At 44.5% G+C, this 23589-nt stretch overlaps 1 protein-coding gene across 6 annotated transcripts in view; it reads right to left on the minus strand.

The window, feature by feature from the left end:
• The window catches only part of CHD9 (chromodomain helicase DNA binding protein 9), a 220928-nt gene that overhangs the window by 167790 nt on the left and 29549 nt on the right, over positions 1–23589 (minus strand). For 4 of the 6 annotated variants that reach the window (XM_025447584.3, XM_025447582.3, XM_025447583.3 and 1 more), the window contains exon 1: positions 783–935. The exons of 1 other annotated variant lie outside the window; for it this stretch is intronic. The gene's annotated coding sequence lies outside the window, so the exon portion shown is untranslated. Of the gene's footprint in view, positions 1–529; positions 936–23589 lie in introns of those variants that run through there. One more of the 6 variants, XM_025447581.3, reaches the window with a different exon arrangement.

Consider the following 23589-nt stretch of genomic DNA (forward strand, 5'->3'; position numbering starts at 1 on the left):
GGGCAGGAGCGCGGCCGCGGCCGGCAGGCCAGGCCCGGGAGGGCGCGGGGCGTCCGGGCTCGGGGGCACCAGCGCCCGCGCGGGACGCCCTGTCATGAGTCACGGAGGCGAGAGCCGGCGGGCGGGGGAAGAGGCTGCAGGATGGAGGGGAGCGGGCTGACCCGAGGCCCCGACCTCGCGCCCGGCGGGGAAGCGGGCCCTGCCCACCCTGCCCTCACCTCCGCCCGACGCAACAGGCGCGGCGGCCGGGTCCCGACCCCGGGGTCTGCGGGCCGGGGGGCGGGGGCAGCAGCCCGCAGCCATGACAGGCGCGGGGCGGGCCGCGGGCGGGCTGGGCCGCACGTGCGGGCAGCGCCCCCTCCCCGGCCTCCCCGCGCGCCCCGCCGTCCCCGGGCGCGGGCCCCTCACCTCCGGCGGCGGCGGCGGCGGCGGCGGCGGCGGCCCCGGCCCGGCCGGCCCGGACCACGACCCCCACCCCCGCCCCGGCCGGGCGGCGGCGTGGGCGGCGGCGTTGGCGGCACGTACTCACCGCCGCTCGCTGGCTCTCGGGCTTCGCCATGACTGAGGCGCCCCTGCCGCCCCCCGCCTCGACCGAGACTGACACGCGCGGCTGGCCGGGCGGGGGCGGCCTCAGGCGACCACCCGGCTGACAGAACCCGCCCCCGCCTCTCCCCACCAGTTGAGCAGCGGCCGCTGCCCTGCGGTGCCCCCGGGCTTCCTCCCCACGCCCGGGGCGGCGGGTGGCAACGGCGGGCGGCGGCGGCGGCGGCGGCGGCACTTACCGGCGGCGCGGCCAGGCCCCCCTGTCAGCGCGGGGCCGGGAGGGAGCGGAGGGAGGAGTGAAGGGGCACCGCCTCCCCCGCGCCGCCACGCACCCGCCTGATTGGCCCAGTGCACTCCCCCAGCGCGACCCCACCAGCCCCTGCGAGCGGCACTCCGGCAGCTCCGGCGCGCCATTTGCATATTTGTGCCCGCGCCGCTGATTGGCCGGGGCTGGGGGGGGGGGCGGCCGTGACCGCGGCCGCTCCCGCCGCCGCTCCCGCCGCCGCTCCCGCCGCCGCTCCCGCCGCGTCGGGCGACCCAGGAGGGAGGCTCCCCCCCTCGCCGCGCCGCTTTCCCCCGCGGCCCGGCTCGACCCGGGGCGGGGGGCGGGGGGCGGCGGGAGGCGGGAGGCGGGGTCGCCGCCGCGCTCCAACATGGCCCCGCCGCGCCGCCGGCCCAATCGCCGGTGCGGTTACTCCGGGAGCCCGGGCGGCCCCGGGGCGGGGAAGTGTTGGGGCCGGGCGCCCTCTGGCCGGAGCGCGGGGCAGTGCAGTGCCCCGGCTCCCCTCGCCGCGCCGCCGCGGCCGCCACGTCAGGCCGCGCCCTCGCGACGGCCTCTCCCCTCCCCGCGGCCCCGCCGCCACGTCAGGCCCGGCAGGCGCGCCCCGGCCGCGAGCGGCCCGGCGGCGGGGTCGGCGCCGAGGTCACTCACGCGCTGGGCACCGGGTCCGCCCGCCCGCCCGCCCGGGGCCAGGTGTCCTGAGCGTGGGTCCGGGGCCGTGTCTTCTTCCGCCCTGACCCCGCCGCCGCACGCGCCTGTGCCGTGAACCGGGAGCGAGGAGACGGGCGCCGCGATGATGCAGCGATTCCGCCCAGGTGCCGAGCACCTGCTAGCGGGAAGGCGCGGGGCTGAGGACACCTAGTCTCCGCGAGGTTCAGGCCCGCGTTCTGACTTGCACGGCTGTGCGGGGAGAGGAGGAAGGAACGAGAAGGGCGGGGGGCGGGGGGCGGGGGTGGGGGGCACTGGGGTAGGAGTAGGTGGCCTAGTAGACAACCACCGGCCGACGCACCTGTGGGGACAGCCGGCTCCCCTTTCGCTCTGTCACTAATTAACTGTGTGACCTCCGTGAAGTCGTAACACGTCCCAGGGCCTCGGTTTTCCCTTCTGTAAAATGAAGAGGCTGGACACATTTTCTTAAAAAAAAAAAAAAAAAAAAAAAAAAAAAAAGCCTTCCAGCTCTAAAATTCTGTGGGTCTCTTTCAGGCCCTGGGCTGGCTTTTAGTGTCTAATTAAAGCTTTAAAATCCATTGTTGGCATGAGAGATAGACCAAATCAGGGGATGCTGGGACTGGAGTCTGCCTTATGTGTGTTTGTTGGAGACTGTTCACGGGTTCAGATCCACTGTGGGTGATATTTAGCACTCACCTTACAGGGGACGGAAGTGTCTGGAATTTAGACTCCACAAAGAAGCACAGAGCAGTGTCCCCGGGGTTGTTTATGCCTGAGCGGAAGGGAATGGCTACGGGACGCAGAGTGCTAGGCCCCCCCCCCCCCCCCCCCCCCCCACCGGGCCATTTCACTCTCTCTGTACCGGAGCAGGCCCTCCAGCTTGGATCGACACAAGTCTATTTAGCTCAGATGCTGAAGGGCCTGGGAGGGAACCCTGCTGAGAGAGACCTTACAATTACAGCTTTGATTCCCCTCAAGGATGCTTAATAACAACCACACACTAAGATAAGAAGGCACAGACACAGTTCACCCCTGAGCTCCCTACATTACTTCCTAGTTGAATACTGCTTTCATTTGCAAATCCAACCTGTTGAATCAAATTTAAGGCCAGTAACATCTCATTTATCTGGCATCAAAAAAGAGAATAGGATATTCCATATCTTGTCTAAAACTTCAGCTACTTGTTTTTTGTTTGTTTGTTTGTTTTTGTTTACAGAATTTTCTCCCCCAAGAAAACTCAGGTTTCCTGGAATCTTTGAACATTACTTACACTTGGGGATTAAAGAGCATCATTATCAGTATCAGCATTATTGTATTCTATTATGATCAATGAATGCCCTCAGAAATATGTAGATCTGTTTGTCCTTATGACAAATGGCCTCTAGACAAGCTGTTATTATTTTAAACTTACCTCTGCCTGTTTCTATGTCTCGTTCCTCACTCCTGGACTGATAATTTCTCTATTTTTTTAATCTAGCAACCTCCTTCCTTCTTTTCTCCCTTCCTCCCTCCCTCCCTCCCTTCCTCCTTCTATCCTACTATAAACAAACACTGATAAACTTTTATTAGTTTAGACTCTGGTTTTAAGTAAAGATTTTCTGTGAGATTCTCTCATGGGTTAACAAGTGCGTTTTTGTGACATCTATTTTGTTCAACTTATTTCTTATTCTTAGTGGTATTCTTGGTAACTTGGTAACTGAGGTTTCTGAGTATATGGATCCTGAAAAAGTTATTGCAAAGAATAGCTCTAAATCCCAGAATTAAGAAGCCAGATCAGTAAATACTATCCTCTGCAATTTATTTTTTAAAGTTTTGCTTAAGCAATAGCTATACCCCATGGAGGGCTCAAACTCATGTCCCTGAGATCAATAGGTCACATTCTCTTCTGACTGAGTCAGACAGGTGACCCTACCCGCTGCAATTTACATGAACAAAAATCAATTGTCATCAACAACCTCAAAATCTAGCAACACTGGCCTACCATTTCTATCAGGCAATGGAATATCCAGAGGCTGGTGGTAGCAATGCTCTCCAGATCCCTCTATTCCACTCTAGAGTAAAAATGGCTCTGGTTCTTCCCAGTGCCTTTCAAACCAAAAAAAGTCCTCTATTTGCAGATGCAATGATTCAAGTCCCCAGAAAGCTTGCACCATGACCAAGAGCAGTTCTTCTTACTCTGCAGGAAAACCACTCAAGTCCAATAGGTACCATTTACTGAAATTTAATTAGTCCTAGGCAGTGTTAAGGGTTTACACTTATTATTTCACTTTACCTTCACAACCACTCTATAAGGAAGGGATGATTTTTTTCCTACTGTATGGATGAATAAAACCAAAATCTTGCATTGATTACACAATTACTGAGTAGAAGAGGTAGGATTCAAACTTTGAGCTGTCTGGTCCTAAAGCTTATACCTCTTAACCATTATACTATATCCCTCCCTTCAGCCATAGTTTCTGATTCCATGTTTAGTAAGCAACCTCTTGGTTATTAATTTGGCATCTGAGAAGGGGGGGATAGGCATTCTGGTTCGGGACACCAAGAAAGAAATATCCCAAAATGCATACATCAAATGACATTTTCTGGCAAGTTGGAGGAATATGAACCAATGCTCTGGCACCTGTTCACATTTGGGGACAATTGATATACTCGATATCCTAAAACTCACTTCAGACCTGTTAGAATGGCTATTACCAAACGTACAAGAAATAAGTGTTGAGAGGATACAGAGAAAAGGGAACCCTTGTGCACTGTCAATGGAAATGTAAATTGGTGCTGCCACTATAGAAAACAGTATGGAGGTGCCTCAAAAATTAAAAATAGAACTACCAAATGAGCCAGCAATTCCTCTTCTGGGTTTTTATCTGAAGAAAACAAAACCCCTACCTTGAAAAGATATCTGCACCCCCCAGCCCTCTATTCACTATAGCATTATTTACAATAGCCAAGACATGGAAACAACCCAAGTATCTATTTTTTTAAGTTTATTTATTAAGTAATCTCTACCCTTAATGTGGTACTTGAACTCAAGATCCCGAGATCAAGAGTCCAATGCTCTTCCAACTGAGCCACCCAAGTGCCCTTACCTAAGTGTCTATTAATGGAGAAACAGATAAAGGCAATGTGGTATGTATACACAATGGGATATTATTCAACCATAAAAAGGAATGAAATCTTACCATTTCAACAACATGGATGGATCTTGAGGGTATTAAGCTAAGTGAAGTAAGTCAGACAGAGAAAGACAAAGACTACATGATCTCACTTATGTGTGAAATCTAAAAAAAAAACCAAAAAGCCAAAAAAAAATTTAAAAATAGAAATTAAAATTAAAAAAAAAAAAAAAAAAAAAAAAAGCCCAACCAAACTCATACATATAGAAAACAGACTCATGGCTGCCAGAGGAGGGGGTAGTGGATGGGAAAAATGGGTGAAGGGGTTCAAAAGATACAAAATTCCATGGTGTCTGGGTGGTGCAGTCAGTTGAGCAGTCAGTTGACTCTTGGTTTCGGCTCAGGTCATGATCTCAGGGTCTTGAGATTGAGCCCCAAATCAGGGTCTGCACTCCTCACAGGGGCTGACTCAGGCTCTCCCATTCATGTGCTCTCTCTCTCTCTCAAATAAATAAATCTTTTTTTAAAAAAGGTACAAACTTCCAGTTACAGAATAAGCCATAGGAATGTAATGTGCAGCCTGGTGACTACAGTTAATAATACTGTATTGCATATTTGAAAATTGGTAAAAGAATAAATCTTAAAAGTTCTCACCCCAAGAAGAAAAAGGTTTGTAATTATGTATGGTGATGGATGCTAATTAGATTTACTATGGTGATCATTTCCCAATATATACAAATATCAAATCATTATGTAATGTTTCAGGTAATCATTATCATTACCTGAAACCAATATGCTATATGTCAATCATACCTCAATAATTTTTTTCATTTTTTTACCTCAATAATTTTTTTAAAGGCCTAGACCTGCAAAGCTCAGCATTAGACACTATCTCAGTGGGACCTGCAAAAAGAAGGCCCACAGAATAGTCAAAACATCCTTGAAAAAAAAGACTGAAATGAATATAACTGTATGCTACCTGCACTGGATTAAAAGAAAAATCCTTTGGGGCACCTAGCTGGCTCAGTCCATAGAGCATGTGGCTCTTGATCTCAGGGTTGTGAGCTCAGTGTCTCTGACACTGGGGACAGAGGTTACTTGAAAAACAAAAAATAAAGAAAAAATTTTTTAAATCCATCAAAAAAAAAAAGAGTTGAAGGACTCATGCTTCCTGATTTCAAAACTTACTACAATGCTACAGTAACGTACAATGCTACACTAACGTACAATGCTACACTGAGGAACTGGCATAAGGATAGACATATAGATCAATGGAATAGAACTGAGAGTCCAGAAATAAACTTTTACATTATGGTCAATTTATTTTCAACAAGAGTGCTAAGACATGTAAGTTGAGAAAGACAAATGAATATACAAATGCTAGAGAATGAAGCTGGATCCCTACCTTATACCATACAGAAAAAAAGAAATCAAAAAGGATCATGGATCAATGGCACCTAGGTGACTCAGTTGGCTAGGTGTCTGCATTCAACTCAATTCGTGATCCTAAGATCCTGGGATAGAGCCCTGCATCCAGCTCTCTGCTCAGCAAGAAGTCTGCTTCTCCCTCTCCCTCTGCTCCTTCCTCTGTTTGTGCTCTCTCACTCTGTCTCCCAAAGAAATAAATAGGGCCCCTGGGTGGCTCAGTGGTTGAGCATCTGCCTTCGGCTCAGGGCATGATCCCAGGGTCTGCCTGTGTCTCTGACTCTCTCTCTCTCTCTCTCTGTCTCTCATGGATAAAGAAAGAAGGAAAGAAAAAAGAAAGAAAGAAAGAAAGAAAGAAAGAAAGAAAGAAAGAAAGAAGAAAGGAAGGAAGGAAGGAAGGAAGGAAGGAAGGAAGGAAGGAAGGAAGGAAGGAAGGAAGGAAGGAAAGAAAGAAAGAAAGAAAGAAAGAAAGAAAGAAAGAAAGAAAGGAGAAAGAAAATCTTTTTTTTTTTTTTTTTAAGAAAATCTTTTAAAAAAAGAGAGAGAGAGATCATGGACCTAGAGGTAAAAATAAAACTCTAGGAAGAAAACATAGGAGTAAATCTTCTGGACCTTGGGTTAGCAATGGTTTTGTACACAGTACATGACACCACAGCGCAAGCAACAAAAGGAAATATAGATAAATTGGGCTTCATTAAAATTAAAGCAACCAAAAAATAGATACACTGAACATCAACATAGAAAAACTTTTAGGATTCAAAAGACACTATTAAGAAAGTGCAAAGACACCCACGGAATGAGAAAATATTTGCAAATCATACATCTGATAAGGGTCCAGAATCCAGAATGTATGAAGACTTCTTGCAACTCAACAATAAAAAGATAAATAACCCAATGTAAAAATAAAGTATTTTAAGTGTACTTTGAATAGACATTTCTCCAGTGAAGATATACAAATAGCCAATATGCACAAGATGCATAACATTATTAGTTATTAGAGAAATGCAACTCAAAACCACAATGAGATACTACTTTACATCCATTAGGATGGCTCTAAAAAGAAAGGCAGGCAATAACAAGTGTTGATGAGAATGTGGAGAAGTTGGAACCCTCATATATTACTGGTAGAAATGTGAAATGGTGCAGCCATTTTGGAAAACAATTCCTTGAAAAGTTTTCCATCAACACCTTCCCCCCAAATGAAAACATGTTCACACAAAAACTTGCACGGAAATCTTCATATCAGCGTTATTCATCACAGCCCCCAAATGGAAACACACCAAATGTCTATCAACTGATGGATATTCAAAAATGGTTTATCCACACACTGGAATATTATTTAACTGTAAAGAAATATTAGGTCCTGATACAGGGTACAACATGGCTGAAACTTGAAAACATGTAGGGTGATCAAAGCCAAATGCAAAAGACCACATGTTGAATGACTCCATTTATGTAAACTGTCCAGAATAAGCTCTACAGAGACAGAAAGTAGATTAGTGGTTGTCGAGGGGGAAGGGGTGAAGAATGGAGAGTGGTTGGTAACAGTACTTTGGGGGGGATGAAAATGTTCTGAAATTAGTTTGTGATAATGGTTGTACAAGTCCATGGATATACCAAATACCACTGAAGTGTGAAGTCTATGATAAGTGAATACTACCTCAATAAAGCTATTTTAAAAAGTGATGCCCAGCCAGCAACTTCCAACTTTGTTATAGCATTATATACATTAAATCCATATATATGGGCTCTGTGTATATATATATTTATTTACACACACATATGAACACATGTTGGGACAAATGGCGCAGACATATATTAATTAATTTTTCAAATTAGTTAAGCAGCAAATAATGTTTTTAAGTCTGAAGATTGCTGATTGTAGCACTGTTACTTCTCAAGTTGCACTTGCCAGTTTTGTGACTTTGGTATAATTTACTTAATTTACATGCATTTTAATACCTACACCATATATGTGTACAAGGCTGGGTGCAGTATCAATTATGGAAGGGATTACTATCCCCACATAAATAATAAATTATTAATAATAAATATGTCATACAATATATATGAAAAACTGTGTGTATATATGAAAAACTGTGTGTATATTTTATACATTCATCTTTATTGATGTTCACTTACAGGTTGAGGCACTAAAGAAAATGTTCTTTCACAGACCAATGATAAGTACTTGTGAACGCTAAGATATACTTTTTTAACCTTTTACACATTTTATGTCAATTTAAATTTAAATTCTTATTTAAATGTTTTATGCCCCATTATATTATATAATATAACATAATTTCCATCTTTCTGCAATAATGAATATAGCTTGAAGAGCTCAGACACTATTCCAGTCCAGGAAAATAATTTGAAAGGAACTTTAGTTGGTTCAGCAGTGAGCAAAAACTTCACATTATCCTCTGGGAGTTGTGAAATCTCCTTAACTCAGTGAAGAACAGAGGTTCTTTTTAGGACAGGAGTGAAGGACATCACTAGAAAGCTCTTTAACCTTCTTTTTCAGGTCCTTGTTCAAGGAAACAGAAAAGAAGGCTAGGTAAGCTTTCAGCTGTAACTTAAAGCACCTCAAAGATCATTTGAAAGCATGTGTATAGCACTGTTTTCAAATCTGGAGGCTGCTGCTAATAACAATATTCAAAGGCTGTGTTGTGCCAGGCAGCCATTCTTCAGACTCTACTCTTAGGCCTATTTAATCAGGGACAGATCTTAGAGCCTCTAAGTTTGATCTAGTTTATCTCCTGCTTTAGCCAGGAATATACTTCAAAGCACGATCCTGCTTGACAGTTCAAATCTTCCACCGTCCTGCTTTTACACACAACTGCTTGTCCTAATCTTAAAAGGTCTTCAGGAAAAAAAGAGTTTTTGCTGTTTTCCTTGATAAGGCATCCTTGCTCATCCTTGAGCATTCCCTCTTTTTGTGCATCTGCTTCTCTTTGGGTAAGGCAAGCACTCCTTTAGGAGAAGTTACTTCTAAATTAAGTTTGGAGAGATCAAGGCGTGCAATGCAGCTGCTACTTGAAAAATGAGTTCATTCAACAAATATTAGAAGAGTATCCGTGAAGTGGCAGGTCCAGTGCTAGGTGCTGGGAAAACAATGAACAAGGCAGACAGGGTCCTCTGGCCTCATGGCCAATTATTTTGTGATGTAAATACCCACTAATTAACTATTTTTTATTAACTTTGGTAATACTTAACCTTCATTTACAGGTACTATAATCATTGTGCTTAGAAAGCCATATGTGATCTCTACAACATAACCAAAGAATTGATGGAAACCATAAACATGAATATATCTTATCAACTGACTTGTTTTATAGGCATTAGGGGCATCTTTTTTTTTTTCTTTTTTTTTTTTAAGATTTCACCCATTTATTCATGATAGACAGAGAGAGAGGCAGAGACACAGGCAGAGGGAGAAGCAGGCTCCATGCTGGGAGCCCTACGCGCAGAGCGGAACTCGTCCCGGGACTCCAGGATCGTGCCCTAGGCCAAAGGCAGGCGCTAAACTGCTGAGCCACCCAGGGATCCCCCATTAGGGGCATCTTATTTCAAGAAGAAAGCCCTCATGATGCAATTTAGATCCATCTTGTCTTGTCTTAAATCCATCTAAGCTTCAAAAAAGAGAAAACTGTACTAGGTTTCCTCTGAATATTTTCCTGACTTGTTTTTCTTCATTCATACTAGCCATGACTATGATCCAGTGACCATCTTTTCATGATCCCATTGGCTGAGTTTCACGCTCCCTACTTATGACATGGGAAGAGCTTATAAAACTCATATTGTTAGAAATAAAAGAAATCCCTTAATAATTACCACAGTCATTTAAAAATATAAATGGGTAAGTTTTTCTTGCCTCATATGAATTTAAGAAGGGTTATCTTTCTTATTAAGATCATCTTTTAATGCACTCCTATTTTATCAAGGCATCATTATGAGCTCTTTTGCAAAAGCATTTAGAAATTATTGGAATTCTTAGACATTTTGGTTGAGGAGATATATTAATTATAGTTGTTTTCCTTTGCATTTAACCCCATGGTTTGTTTTATAGAGGATGAGTAATAACATGCCAACCAGGAAAATTAATTCCAGGTTATATGATTGAAAAAACAATTTAAATTTAATAGCAGAGAGACCTCAGAAAGTTTTGCTAAAAATAAGTGTTGGGGCACCTGGCTGGCTCAGGGGTCCTGACTTTTAAGCACCACAATGGGTGTAGAGATTACTAAGAAAAAAAAAAAAGTAAGATTTAAAATAAATTAGTGTAGCTCTTTTCTCTGGTTGTCATTAGGTGTTAAGAAGTTAGTGAGCTTGCCCAATTTAAGTAGAAATCTTGTGTGAAAATACGGAAGGGAGTTGGGTCAGTTTTTTTTTTTTTCTTTTTTTTTAAGATTTCATTTATTTATTCATGACAGAGAGAAAGAGAGGCAGAGACACAGGCAGAGGGAGAAGCAGGCTCCATACAAGGAGCCCAATGTGGGACTTAATCCCGCGACTCCGGGATCACGCCCTGAGCCGAAGGCAGACCCTCAACCGCTGAGCTACCCAGGCATCCCTGGGTCTGTGTTTCTTCACACGAGAAATTCATAGAATTATGTAGGTCTCATACAGGCACAGAGTTGACTTCTCCAACCTTACACATATTTGACAAACATTCTTCCTTCCAGAAAGTTTGGTTTGGTAGAGACCTCAAAAATATTGTGTCAGAGAACTGAATGTGTCCTAAAATCAGGCCAGTTCTGCCACACTGATAGGCTGCATTCAAGTGATGGTTAGCAACAAGATAAAAGACTAAAGAATTAGGCCAAATCCTCTGGATATCAAATGTATAATTGAATTTTTTCCTTTTCATAGCTTATCTCAGTGTCATGTAGGACTGCTGAGTTTTTTCTCATAGTCAGCAGTTTTTGGCTAATACCTCGGAGTCTTCTTTGTCCAGTACACAGTGCCCTGGCTCCTGGAGGATACTTCTCTTTGTGTTTCCTTGGCAGAGTGTGTCCTATTTGGCAAGAACATACTGAGTGATTTGTGTGAACTATAAGAAATGTCAGGCTGGCACTTGCTCACTATCTGCCACTCCTCTTTCTAGATAAACGAAAGTGACTGCAGTCTTTTCTGTTCTTCAAACACACCACTCTCCTTGTCTTGGAACCTTTTCACCTTCCATTCCCTCTGCCTTATCATTGGCTCCCTTAAGTCTTGCAAAAAATGGCTTCTCAGGCAGTCCTTCCCTGACCCTACTCACAGTTTGCTTTCTTCCTAATACTTATCACTGTTTGTGTGTTTATTATTTGTCTCCACCCACTAGAAAGAAAGCATCTGTTGGCAGAGACAGGCTGTCTTGTTCCTGGAAGTATTCTAAGCACTGAGAACACAGGTGCTCAATAAATGTGTATTTTATAATGAACGAACTGTCCATCCAACATACCTGTAATGTTCTTGCAGAATAAACTGCTATTACTTGGGACTATCCCACCTGATTTTGAACAAAATACTAGGAGCCTCTTTCAGAGATTCTCAAACCTTACTACACATTAGAATCACCTGGGAGGGGTGCCTGGGTGGCTCAGTTGGTTGAGTGTCTGACTCTTAATTTCAGCTCAGGTCATAATCTCAAGGCCCTGGGATGGAGCCCTGCATTGTGCTCAGTAGGCAGTCTGCTTCTCCCTCTCCCTCTGCACCCCACCCCCACTTGTGCTCTCTCTCTCTCTCAAATAAAAAAAATACAATCTTAAAAAAAAAATCACTTGGGAAACTTAAAAATTACCTTTGCTGAGAGCTCTTCCTGACCGACAGGTGATGAGTCTCAGGCATTAGTGTATTTGAAAAGCTCTTTGTATAATTGCTTGTGTAGTCAAGGTAGCAAAGTACTGCTCTAAGTGACATGGAACTGAATGATCACCTGAATACCAAATTCTTATCCTCTGGGTGAGTCCTGCTTGTGTCACCTCTGTCTAGGGCAACCCAAAGTGTTCTTCTGACTATTCTTGTGGCTTCTAAATACCTGCCTCGTTATCACAGAGGGGCAGAATTAGGCACAAACCGTTTGACAAATGAGCCTCTAAGAAAAGAGAAAAGGCATCCAAATAACCTAGGTTCATCTGTTAGTATCTGCTCTGAAAGCCTCAAAGCAAAGGGAGCAAGTTCCAGCACACTTCCTACTTACTTCATAAAAGAAAGCCATACACAAACCCCTTCACATAGCTGTAGAAGTCAGAGGCAATCAATCAATCAATCAAGTATTGGGGCTACAAAGCAAACAACAACCAATGCTCCCCAAAGAGGGAAGTATCCAAATTCTGCTCTCTTCTCTGGTGGAGACAGAGGCCAGGTAGTAGTAGGCTTAGAAACACTTGCCCGTATTTTTCATAATGGCAAACTCTAAACTTTAAGACCTTACTTATAATTGGGACCTCTACTTTTTTTTTTTTAATGGAAAAACAATAGTTTCTGTTGTTTTTCTCAAGCCATGCAATTAATTAACTAGCTTTTTTCTTTATTTTGCAAAATCACCGTCAGAGATGTTAACAAAAACTAGGTTGATGCTGAAAACTCAATTAGTTTCCCCTCCAGTTTTAAAAGCCAAATGAGTATAATAAAATGGAAAGGACATAGGATTCGAAGCAGAAATATCTGAATTACGGTCTAGGCTCTCCCACTCACCAAGTGAATGAAGGATCAGCAGTTTTTCATGCCTGGGAAATGAGAATCGAGAATCATAACTCCTTTGCTGTCTAACATTGTTGCTTTTTCACAAACATTCTCTGAAAATGCTATAGCGTGCAAACGAAAATTACTGTCTTCTGTCTTGCAGGTGAGCCTTTAAGAAAAAATAAATTCCAGTGGTTACAGTAGTTAAAAACACTGATTTGGATACACTATGTGCCCAGCAAAGTGCTTAACAACAACAAAAGAACTCAAAAAACTAATCATCCACAATCAATGCTTGCCTTGTGCCACACTCTTGGCATATACCCACTACTAGGAAAACTGAATCCATTAGACCAGAACCGTAGGTAGATCAACAAACAGGGAAAGCCATTTCCTTTGCAGCAGGAGGAACTCAGCTTAGCCAAGTCCAGAAATATTCAACAAGCTTCCACTCAAGATTTTCAGTGGATGAGAGGCACTGGGGAGTTGAAAATTGACAACCAGTTTTGCAGTTGATCCTAGAACAGCTTAAAGTACCCAGAGCTCTTCTCTCTTAACTTCTCAAGGCTAGAAACAACCTTAGAGAGATTATCTGCCTGAGAATTTGCTGGGACAGGTATGGATTGAAAACCTGTGTGATCCAGGAAAGTCTTTAACCTCACCTAGCCACAGTTTCCTTGTTTGTCAGTGAAACAGACACAAAAATATCACCTTTGCAGGGTTAATAGTCTGAAGCTTAGTGGTGGTATACACAAAGGCAGCACCTATTAGGTTACCAATAAATTATAACTAATTTTTAAAAGTAAGTTGAGTGATATTCAAACTTGTGGAATGTTGATAAATTTATCAACCCATGTGAACCTGGAAAAGTATTTTAGAAGCAAATATGACTATATTGTATATGATCAAGATAATAGCACAAAAAGAACACATCTCTTCACCAAAACAAAGAAAGAAAATCCCCCCCAACAAGCCACTGAACTGGGTAATGTGTCAGAATCTCCCCCCTAATATTTGTTGGCTACTTGTTGATTTGATTTATGCCTCAGGTTGGAGCCAGAAGCAGCAAATGTAACCAGACAAGCAGTGGTAGGCAAATGGATGAAAGACCTACCCTTCAAATTAGCAGCAGGCTTCATGGTTTGCAAACCTCAACTAGTAACTCTTTATACTAGAGCTGATAAACTAATTCAGTGATTTTGAAACTTTTTTTGAAAGTGGGAAAGCTCTTCAAGAAGTTTAAATTTTTTTTTTTTTTTTTGGCAGAAGCTCCAGATGTAAAACAGAAAAGCAGAAGCCCCAAAGAGAAAATAGAACAAAGGCTGAGCTGTCTTTCTGCCAGCCCTGGGATCCTTCCACCCTTCCCCACCCCTCAAAGGCATCTCTGAAGTCTTCCTAGGTTTGGAGGGACACATTCTGAAAACCCTTAAATCCAGCCCCTCATTCTGCAGACAAAGAAATGAAACCCTGAGAGGTTGAGACCTACCCAATGTTGCACAGTGAGTTTGTGAGAATCAACAGCAGGACTGTGGCTTCTTAGCTCAGAATTTTCTCCCCCTCCATGAGGGCTACTCAGATGTTATTAGTTTTTTCCAAAATAACCCATTGGTTAAACAGATGAGGGAGAACCCTTGATAAAGGGGTCAGCTTGGCAAAGGTCAACTCTCTAAAAAATTGACCTTCTCAAACTGTCAGGTTGATGAGATGTCCCTCCTTTGCCCCCTTTCCTATCATGTTCCGTGATGTACCAAAATTATCCGTTTACATTAGAGATCAATAAATTGGTCTGCACGGTACATCTCACTACCTTGAATTAGTTGCCAATATTTAAATCAGAAGGTCTTGTCTAAAACTTTGGATTTCCACCTTCTATTGAGAATGAGACATTCTAGCAACACTGAGCTCTCAAACTCAGTAACATCCCCAGGAGCTGAGTAGAGAGAGGCCGGCACTCTCCCATTTGTTGTAATCCCCACTGGTCCCTACCTGCTTTGGCCACTGGTGTCTGTTCCCTGTAGGTATCGGAGTATGTGATCCATGGTCCAGAGCTTATGTCTATCAAAGCATTTTTGAGAACTGAACTTCTAGGAACAAGGTAAACCTAGGATACAGATATAGGGGATGATCTAATTTCAAAAGATGAGGTGGATGTCATCATAAAGAATACTGCTTTCCTGCACTGATTAAAGAGGAAACGTTCACAGTTTCCTGACTCATTTATTTTCTGAGGGCTGTTAAATTAACCATACACTAATAGAGTTACAAGTCCAAGAACCGCTTTCCTGTGTATCCCTAGTTACATCACAACTCCAAATGTTCCAAGCCCCTCAGGAGGTGCATTATTAGACCACACATCAGCCTGTCCTTGCATCCCATGACACCTTGGTGAGAAGGAGCTAGCTGAGGGGCCCCAGGACCATTCCCAAGACTGGACCACACGGCCATGGTAGGAGAAAGAAGAGTGGTTCAGGCCCTGTACTCCAGCAGTGGCAGGCCAGGTTCTCCCAGCAGAGTCTGCCTTGCTCCCTGCATTTGCCCAGATCTGTTACCTCCGCACACACCTTCTCTTGTCCAATCACCTTGCTCTCCTCCCTCCTTAGTATTTACAAAAGGGTCAGATAAACGAATTCATACAAAGCTTTCCATAGTTGATAGCTATATATTTTTACTTTAGCATTTCAACCTAAAAATGTGTATGGCCAGTAATAGAATTCTAGGGATGGAGATTAGTAGGTGGAAAGAACATTTAGAGATTTAAAAGGCCTCATTCTCAAATTAGTGCCTTGGGGTTTATTTACTTGACCCAAAAGGCCACCCTTGTATCCTTCTCCTCCTCCAGGACTTTGTTCAAATAGCCCTTTCTCAGTGAGGCTTTCCCTAACCACCTTAAATTAAAATTGTGACCCTCCTCCCTCCATCCCATCCTCCCTGGTGTCTCTTCTGCTTCATTCTTTTCCATATCACTTAGCAAAAGATGATACACTCACTCTGTCTTACTTATATTTTTCCTTTACTTTCACTAGAACATAAGCTCCATGGGGTAAGGATTTCTGTCTGTCCCTTACATCTTCAGTGCTGGCAGTATCTGGTCCATAGCAGATGCTCACTTAAAGGCTTGTTAAATAAATGGGCTTGTCAGGCCCAAGGCCCAGGATGACATTTACTTCAACAATTAACAGACACAAAGTAGCACTTCTTGATGATGAGAGTGGATGAATATTTAAAAGCTGGAAGGGACCTCAAAAGTTTTGGTGCTGTCTTTCCTTTATGTACACATATTTTGGAATGAACATATACATTTCCTTTCCTACATATTTTCAGAGATGAAATACATTTTTCGGGATGCCTGGGTGGTTCAGCGGTTAGGCGTCTGCCTTCAGCTCAGGGCATGATCCTGGGGTCTTGGGATTGAGTCCCATGTCGGGCTCCCTGAGAGGAGCCTGCTTCTCCCTCTGCCTGTGTCTCTGCCTCTCTCTCTCAGTCTCTCATGAATGAATAAATAAAATCTTAAAAAATATATATATATATTTTTAAGGTTTAATTTATTTATCTGACACACAGAGAGAACCAGAGAGCACAAGTGACAGGAACAGCAGAGGCAGAGGGAGAAGTAGGCTCCCCCATGGAGCGTGGAGCCTGATGGTGGTGGGGCTGCATCCCAGGACCCCAGGATCATGACCCAAGCTGAGGGCAGATGCCCAACAACTAAGCCACCACCCAAGTGCCCCTACATTCTTCTTTTAAAAAAATCTAGACTAGATGTAGGGTAGCTTATCTGGGAAGCAGAACACTGAATGAGTTTTTTGTTTTGTTTTGTTTTTCAAAATGGTACAGTATAACCACAACATAGGTAAGGGGTGTGTGTGTGTAGTGTGGCAGTTGCATCTTTAACTAGAACTTTTCTTCTTTTCCTCTGAGTGAATAATAATGGAGTTCAGTTCTTTATCTGAAATGTGTCCTAGTAAATACATGTATTAAGACCTACTTTGAAAACGAAGCAGAGGATGTTCCTGGCTACTTAACTCTGCAGCACTGCCTTCCAGCTGTCCTTTGGGAAAGAGCTATTTATTGTGGAGTTTTTGTTGGTATTTATACCTTTTTACTATGCTTCTTTGAATTCCTCAAACAGCACACTTGGGGGACCTTGATTTATTTCCCAAATATAAACATTATGAAATCCAAACTTTTGGTTCAAGTGTTTTAACCTGGCACACAAATTGACTGATAGATCCCAGACCAGTTAAGATTCCTGGTGGCAGAGTGTATGTGCTATCTGTACTGAACTAACAGGCCCAACGTGCTGAGCAGAAGTGGGCTCAGAAGAACAGTGAGAAACAGACCATTTCAGAGCAAGAAAATAGCCTATTGAGAAAAGTAATTATCACCCTTGGTATCACCAGTGAAAATTTTAAGGCCCAGAGCGTGTCAGATTAGGTTACCAACCCTCAGATCAAGGGAATATGGCCTAGAGATGAGAAATGACCTACCTTCTAGGTACCTGAACTGATGACATTTCCAACATAACCTCATAGTAGAATCTCAGCTCTGGTCTTTACTAAAAGTTGCAAACTATCCTAAAGAATAACAGACTCATAAGGTCATTCACTGTAGTACTGGCAGCAATGATAAAAGTTCAAAACAACCTCATTGGCTATCTTGGAGACCTAGTTAACCAGACTGAGGGAATGCCCATACAATGGAACACAATAACATCATTTTTTAAAAATGAAAACACTCTTTATGATCTGAATTAGAATTATTTCAAATGAGAAAACCAAGGTGTGTATAGGGGGGCAAAATAAGAATGCATACATACAACTATATTTTCTTTAAATGAAAAAAAAAAATTTAAGTAGGCTCCACACCCAATATAGGGCTTGAACTCACAGCCCTGAGATCAAGATTTGCATGCTCTAATGTCTGAGCCAGCCAGGCACCCTACAACTACACTAAATCACTGATTTCTTTTAGAAAAGGGCGCTGGACAATGGGAGACAAGGATTGGGGGAACACTCCTCACTGTATATCCTTGTGAATTTTGAACAAATGTAATTCCTGCTCAAAATAAATAAAATTAGTATTTTAAGAGAAATAAAATTGCATTAATGAGATTTTTAAAAATTAATTAAACTCCTCTTAACCTAAAGGTTACAGAAAAGAGACCTCATTGTAACATTCCTGTACCATTTCTACAAGTTTGAAATTTTTTCAAACTAAGAATGACTACCAAAAAAACCCTCCAACAAACAACAAAAACACCCCCCAAACAAAAAAACCCACCATGATCCTCTGCTCTAGGGTCATAAGTTGAGTGACTCCAGCTAGAGGCTGTCAAGAAAGTGGAAGTGTCAAAGATAATTTGCTTGCTTCAGAGGTATACTTACATTGGCCTGAGCGTGGAGGGCAGAATGGAAATTCTCTCTTTCCTGCCATGATGAAGTGGGTTTTCATTGTTGGCAATGCAGTTTCTTTCTTTCTTCCTTTTTTTTTTTTTTTTTAAGATTTTATTTATTTATTCATCAGAAACACAGAGAGAGAGGCAGGGACATAAGCAGAGGGAGAAGCAGGCTCCCTGCTTGGAGCCTGATGCAGGACTCGATCCCAGGACCCCAGGATCATGCCTTGAGCTGAAGGCAGACACTCAACCACTGAGCCACCCCGGTGCCCCACAATGCAATTTCTGAGTGTGCCATAAGAATGAGACACAACCTTCTTTAGCTGAAAATGGCCAACTCCTCCTTGTGTTGGTTAAATATAGGGGAAAAGCAGAAAATATCACAGTCAACCCTTCACCTCCAATCTTTGGCAACAGAGCAGGTAAAATGCCAAAGATGTAGGAAAGGACTTATGTGCAGTCAAAGCTTAGATTTTGGAAGAATCCTCTTGGAAGACCCCTGGGAAGAGGGGTAGCCCCTTGAGGACTCTTATCTGACAAGGAAGGTATTTCCTCTGTGTAGGCTTAAGTAAGAGTTGATGTACAATGAAGTATATGATGGAGGGAAGGATTAGTGAGAAGAGCAGAACATGGCCTAAGAGTCAACATATTTGTGTTTCCTTCATGACCTTAATTGTTGAAGTCTGAATAGCTTCCTTTATAAAACGGAATCATGACCACTGCCTCACCTACTTTCCTGGGCAGTAGTGAGGACCAAAAGACAAAAAGGCTTACAAAGTATTTTTTAAATGATTGGCTAGAGAGGAGTGTTAGGTTAATAAACATGAGGCAATATTTTTTTGCTGATTGTTAGGAGGTTTTCAGAGGGGCAAATGTGATCTTTAGGGTCAGACATATCAGAATGTTCTGGTCCTAACCCTTCATCTGCTGTGTGACCTAGGGCAAGCCCCTGAGCCTCTCTGAGCCTTAGTTTTTTCATTGCAAGATAGGGTGACTGTTACCTCCTTAATGAGGCAGCTATGAGAATTAAATGGAGCAACTCATCTGAAATACTGGGCATGCAGAGAGCTCACAAGCATGAGCTCCCCTCCCATGTGCCCTGGGTAATGAACCATGGTCTCAGTCAAGGGACTCTCCATTTACTTCATTCATCAAACTCTCTGTGAGATCTGCTCAATTCTTCTGTGAATCTGAAACTGTTCTAAAAAGTAAAGTCCATTGACTTTGTTACTTACTGAGTGTATAGGGCAGAGTGATAGGGAAATGGGGACTCTGGGGCCAGACTGTGTGAGTTTGATTCACAGCTCTACTACCTAATAGCTGGGTGACCTGGGGTAAAGGTCTGTAACAGCTCTTACTGCAGTTTTCTCATCTAGAAGCACTAAGTAAATTTGTGTGATGAATGTAAAACCATAATTATTAGACACTGTGCTCATGGGAATACAGTGGTGGACAAGGCTGTTTCAGCGAGGTGCTCTGCAATCACCTACCATTACCAGAAATGGTAGGCCCAAGGAGGTTAAGTAACTCCAGGGCCACTACAGCTAGTTAGTGACGAGGACTCCAGAAGACTAGTCAGGACTAGCTGAGAGAATTCCAGATTGCAAATCATTTCTCTACCACCCCATGCTGTGCAACCAGACTCAAGCCTGCAAACTGGAGAGCCCTGGAAGTACCAGAGGGGATTCTGGAAGTTGGAATTGGTCCCATAATTCTGCACATTCCTGACCTCCACCCTCTTTCTTCATCCCATTCCTTATGGTGCTGTTCTTGCCCCGCTACATGTGGATCTTCCTGCAAATGGCAGATGTGGAGTTCACGGTGGAGATGCTATGAAGGCATCACCTCCCCTAGGCCACTTGCATTTCTTTTGTGCTTATGTATCCTTAACGTGAACAAGGGTTAGGTCTTTCAGAGAACTACTATAGAGGGACAGATCCAGGTTTGCTAGGGCCTGAAGAATATACAACCCCAGGGGCTCTCTTTAGGAAGGGAATCCATGATTTCAAAATGAGGTACCAGGCCTTGAAAGGGAGACATGTAAGTGAAGTGTCCTGAAGTTCAAGCATAATTAACTTCCTGGTAAATCCAACTGTGCTCCTAGAGATGCTGAACTTTCTCCCTCCCTCTACTCCATCCCTCCTTCAACCCCTCTTCCCTTCCAGCCAGCTCACGGGCACCCATTCTGACATCTAGCCTCCACTGTGCACCAGGCAATAACTTCGTATGTTTACATTCTGATTTAAAAACAGGACTTTGGGGTGCCTGGGGGGCTCAGTCAGTGAAGCGTCTGCCTTCGACTCAGATCTTGATCCTGGGATCCTGGGATGGAGTCCTGCTTTGGTTGGGAGGAGGGTCCCTGCTCAGCGGGGAGCCTACCTCTCCCTCTGCCCCTCCCCCTACTTGTGTTCTCTCTCTGTCAAATAAATAAATTAATAATCTTAAAAAAACACAGGACTTTGCTTTACTCTGCAGGTTTTTCTTAATCTAAGTTATGATAAATGCATAGCTTTTCTTGATCTAAGAGAATAAAGTGATGAACAACTAATCTTTGGGTGATGTGCAAACATGCTATGTGGGGCTGTTAGCCTTGGCAGACCCTCCTAGAACCAGGGACTATGGTTTCCTATTTACATTTTGAAACATACACAGAGGTAGGCTCTTCTACGTTTGGGACATCCAACAAATAAAATAATCCTCTCTGGGATGCCTGGGTGGCTCAGCTGTTGAGTGTCTGCCTTTGGTTCAGGGCGTGGTCCCAGAGTCCCAGGATTGAGTCCTACATCGGGTTTCCTGCATAGATCCTGCTTCTCCCTCTGCCTCTGTCTCTGCCTCTCTCTCATGAATAAATAAAATCTTAAAAAAGAAAAAAACCTCTCAGAGGAGAGTGGGGAGGAGCTTCACAATCTAGAGAAAAGACTATTACGTAGCTGTGCATAGCTCTATATAATTGGTATGATATTTTTACACACATCACCTGATGCAGTGCTCATGCTATCAGATCTAACACAGTCTTATTTAAACACCCATAAGACAGATTGGGAACTGAGGCCTTAGGGTGACTTGCCAAGGTCACAGAGCTACTAACTGGGAAAGTCAGGCTTTGAAGAATGACTTCACGTTCTAATTCAACAGGAACTGGAATCTTCAGTTAATACCGCTTTGTACAGGCTTGACGCCCAAGGATGAGGCTTAATGTTTGATTCTGAACGCTTCCCTTTTAATTCCCTTCCTACAGCTCTCCCCCACCCCATCCCACTCCGCCCATTACCCCCATATCCAGAGGACACAAAGACTGCCCAGGCAACCACAGCACAAAGAACCCATAGACAAAATCCATAGAGGCCATTTGTGGATAATTTGGGGACAAGAACTTGTTCCCTGCTGGGGGGAACGTTTTCTCCATTTTTCTGGGCTGGGACGATCTGGATGAGTCATTGAGGCTTATCCTATGATTTGCATGGTTTCTCACCTCTCCCCTGCCCGTGGGCAGCAACGTCACCCAGCCCCAGAGGGGGATTGCATCTGCCCCTCACCGCTGGTAGCCAGCAGTCTGCTCACTCAGGGCCTGGCCCAGAGCCACGGAGCCCAGAGCAGGAGGGGAGGAAGCGTGTCTCCCAGTGGCTGTCAGCTTTCCCAGCTAACTCTCACCGCCCCATCCGCCCCCGCCCTGCACACACAGCCTCCAGCCTCCCAGCTTTCCACTTTCAGGCCTGTCTGGTGTTGTTCGTGTTCTGGGAGTAGGAGTGGCCCCCTCCCACTGGCCAGGGTGTCTTGTCTGGAGCCTGGGGCTGCCCCCGGCGACACTCGGGCATCCTGCCCGCTGGCCTGGCAGGCCTTCTCTCGGGACAATTAGGATCTGCTGTAATGGAGAGCTTGCAATATAGGTCAAGGTGCTCTCAGAAGGGCTCAGGGGAGGATCACCTGACTGGGAGGTGGGTGACTCAGCGGGAAAGGGAGGGATAGGAGCCGGAATCTCCTGGCCCGCAGGGCCTGCAGGAGGAGGTCAAGTTGTCTCTGTCTGGCTGACTGTCAGGTCTGGCTGCCTGTCCGGGGAGGAGGAAGAAGCTGCTGGAGACAGAAGGAAGGGTAAATGACCTCTGGTGACCTATCTAAGGTGGCATCTAAATCCCTGCCAGAGTGGCCTGTTACCCTGCCTGTAGCTGAAGCCACTCCCAGGTCAGTCTGCCTCTGTGGCTCCTAAAGACCTAATTAGCTGCCTCTCCTGCCAAAGGGGGGAAATCGAACGAGCAGAGTGCTCATCACTCCAGAATCCATGGACCCAGCCTCCCTGAAAGAAACCAAAGCCACTGGCATATCACACAAAGGCAGCCATCCTTCGTAGAGGCAATTCGGGTTTTCCCCCCAATTACTTTTGAATATGAGAATTACTAACCCATTTGATTTTGCATCCCCACATGGCAGGGGCCCCCTTTCAAGGCTGCAGCCGTGGCCATGCAGTTGCTAGAACAGCAGCTGCTCTGTCTGAGCCTCACTTCCTCTGGCTCCAGCTGCAGGTTCTTCCAGGCCAAGCGGGGAGTTTCCTCATTCTCGGGGCTTTCAGCCTTGCTCGCTGGCCACCCTCACCTCCCACCCCCCAGCTGCTCACCACCCTCTGTGGGTAGCGCTTCTGGGACTCCCTGGTTCCATGAGTCAGAGCCAGGCTGGAGACAGACAGCAGGCTTCCTTTACTAAATCAGCCTCCTGCCCTGCACACCACAGAGGGAAGCTATAATTACCCGTTTGGCCCGGCTCTGGGAACTGAGCCACAGACGCTTGACGAGGAGGGATGGTTCCTGATTCCTGCATTTATCTAGTGCACCCCAGTTTGGAAAGAGGAACAACAGCCAGGGGTTTGGGCCTGTTACACATCTGTCAGATGCCCTGCGTACCTAATGAGGTGCACTGGACCTGGACACCAATGTACGTTGCTAGAAAAATCGCCAGATACAAGCTGCCAGGAATTTTTTGTTTTGCCTTGTTTTTAAGAGCCTCCTGCCTCATTGCCAAACAGTTTCATTTGAGGCGGGCTGCTCATTGTTGATGTTGGTTTTTAAGAGATAAAGGAAAAGGCATTGAAACATTGTTTTGAATCTTCAGGACTGTTCTATTCTTTAGGCATACGGGCACCAAATCTCAGGCCTCCCAGCTGACAGAAATGTTTGAAACCTGACAGACACCTGAAGAAATAATTGGCTTCAAAATGGAAAATAAAACCACAAAACAAAATAATATAGTCGATCTTCATTAACTGTTCAATTTAGTAGACATTGGTTCATTCACGCATTCATTAATTCATTCACTTGCTCATTCATTTATTCACTTATTCACTCACTCATTTACCCACTTACTCATTCACTCTCTCATTCACTCATTCATTCATTCATTCATTCCCGGAAGCATACTTTATTCAATTCAATCAGCAAATATTTGTTGGCTATTTCTTTGTGCCAGGCACAATCTTAGGTACTAGGGATACATACGTACTAAACCAA

This window comes from Canis lupus, chromosome 2 (assembly GCF_003254725.2).
Source record: "Canis lupus dingo isolate Sandy chromosome 2, ASM325472v2, whole genome shotgun sequence".
NCBI classification, from domain to species: domain Eukaryota; kingdom Metazoa; phylum Chordata; class Mammalia; order Carnivora; family Canidae; genus Canis; species Canis lupus.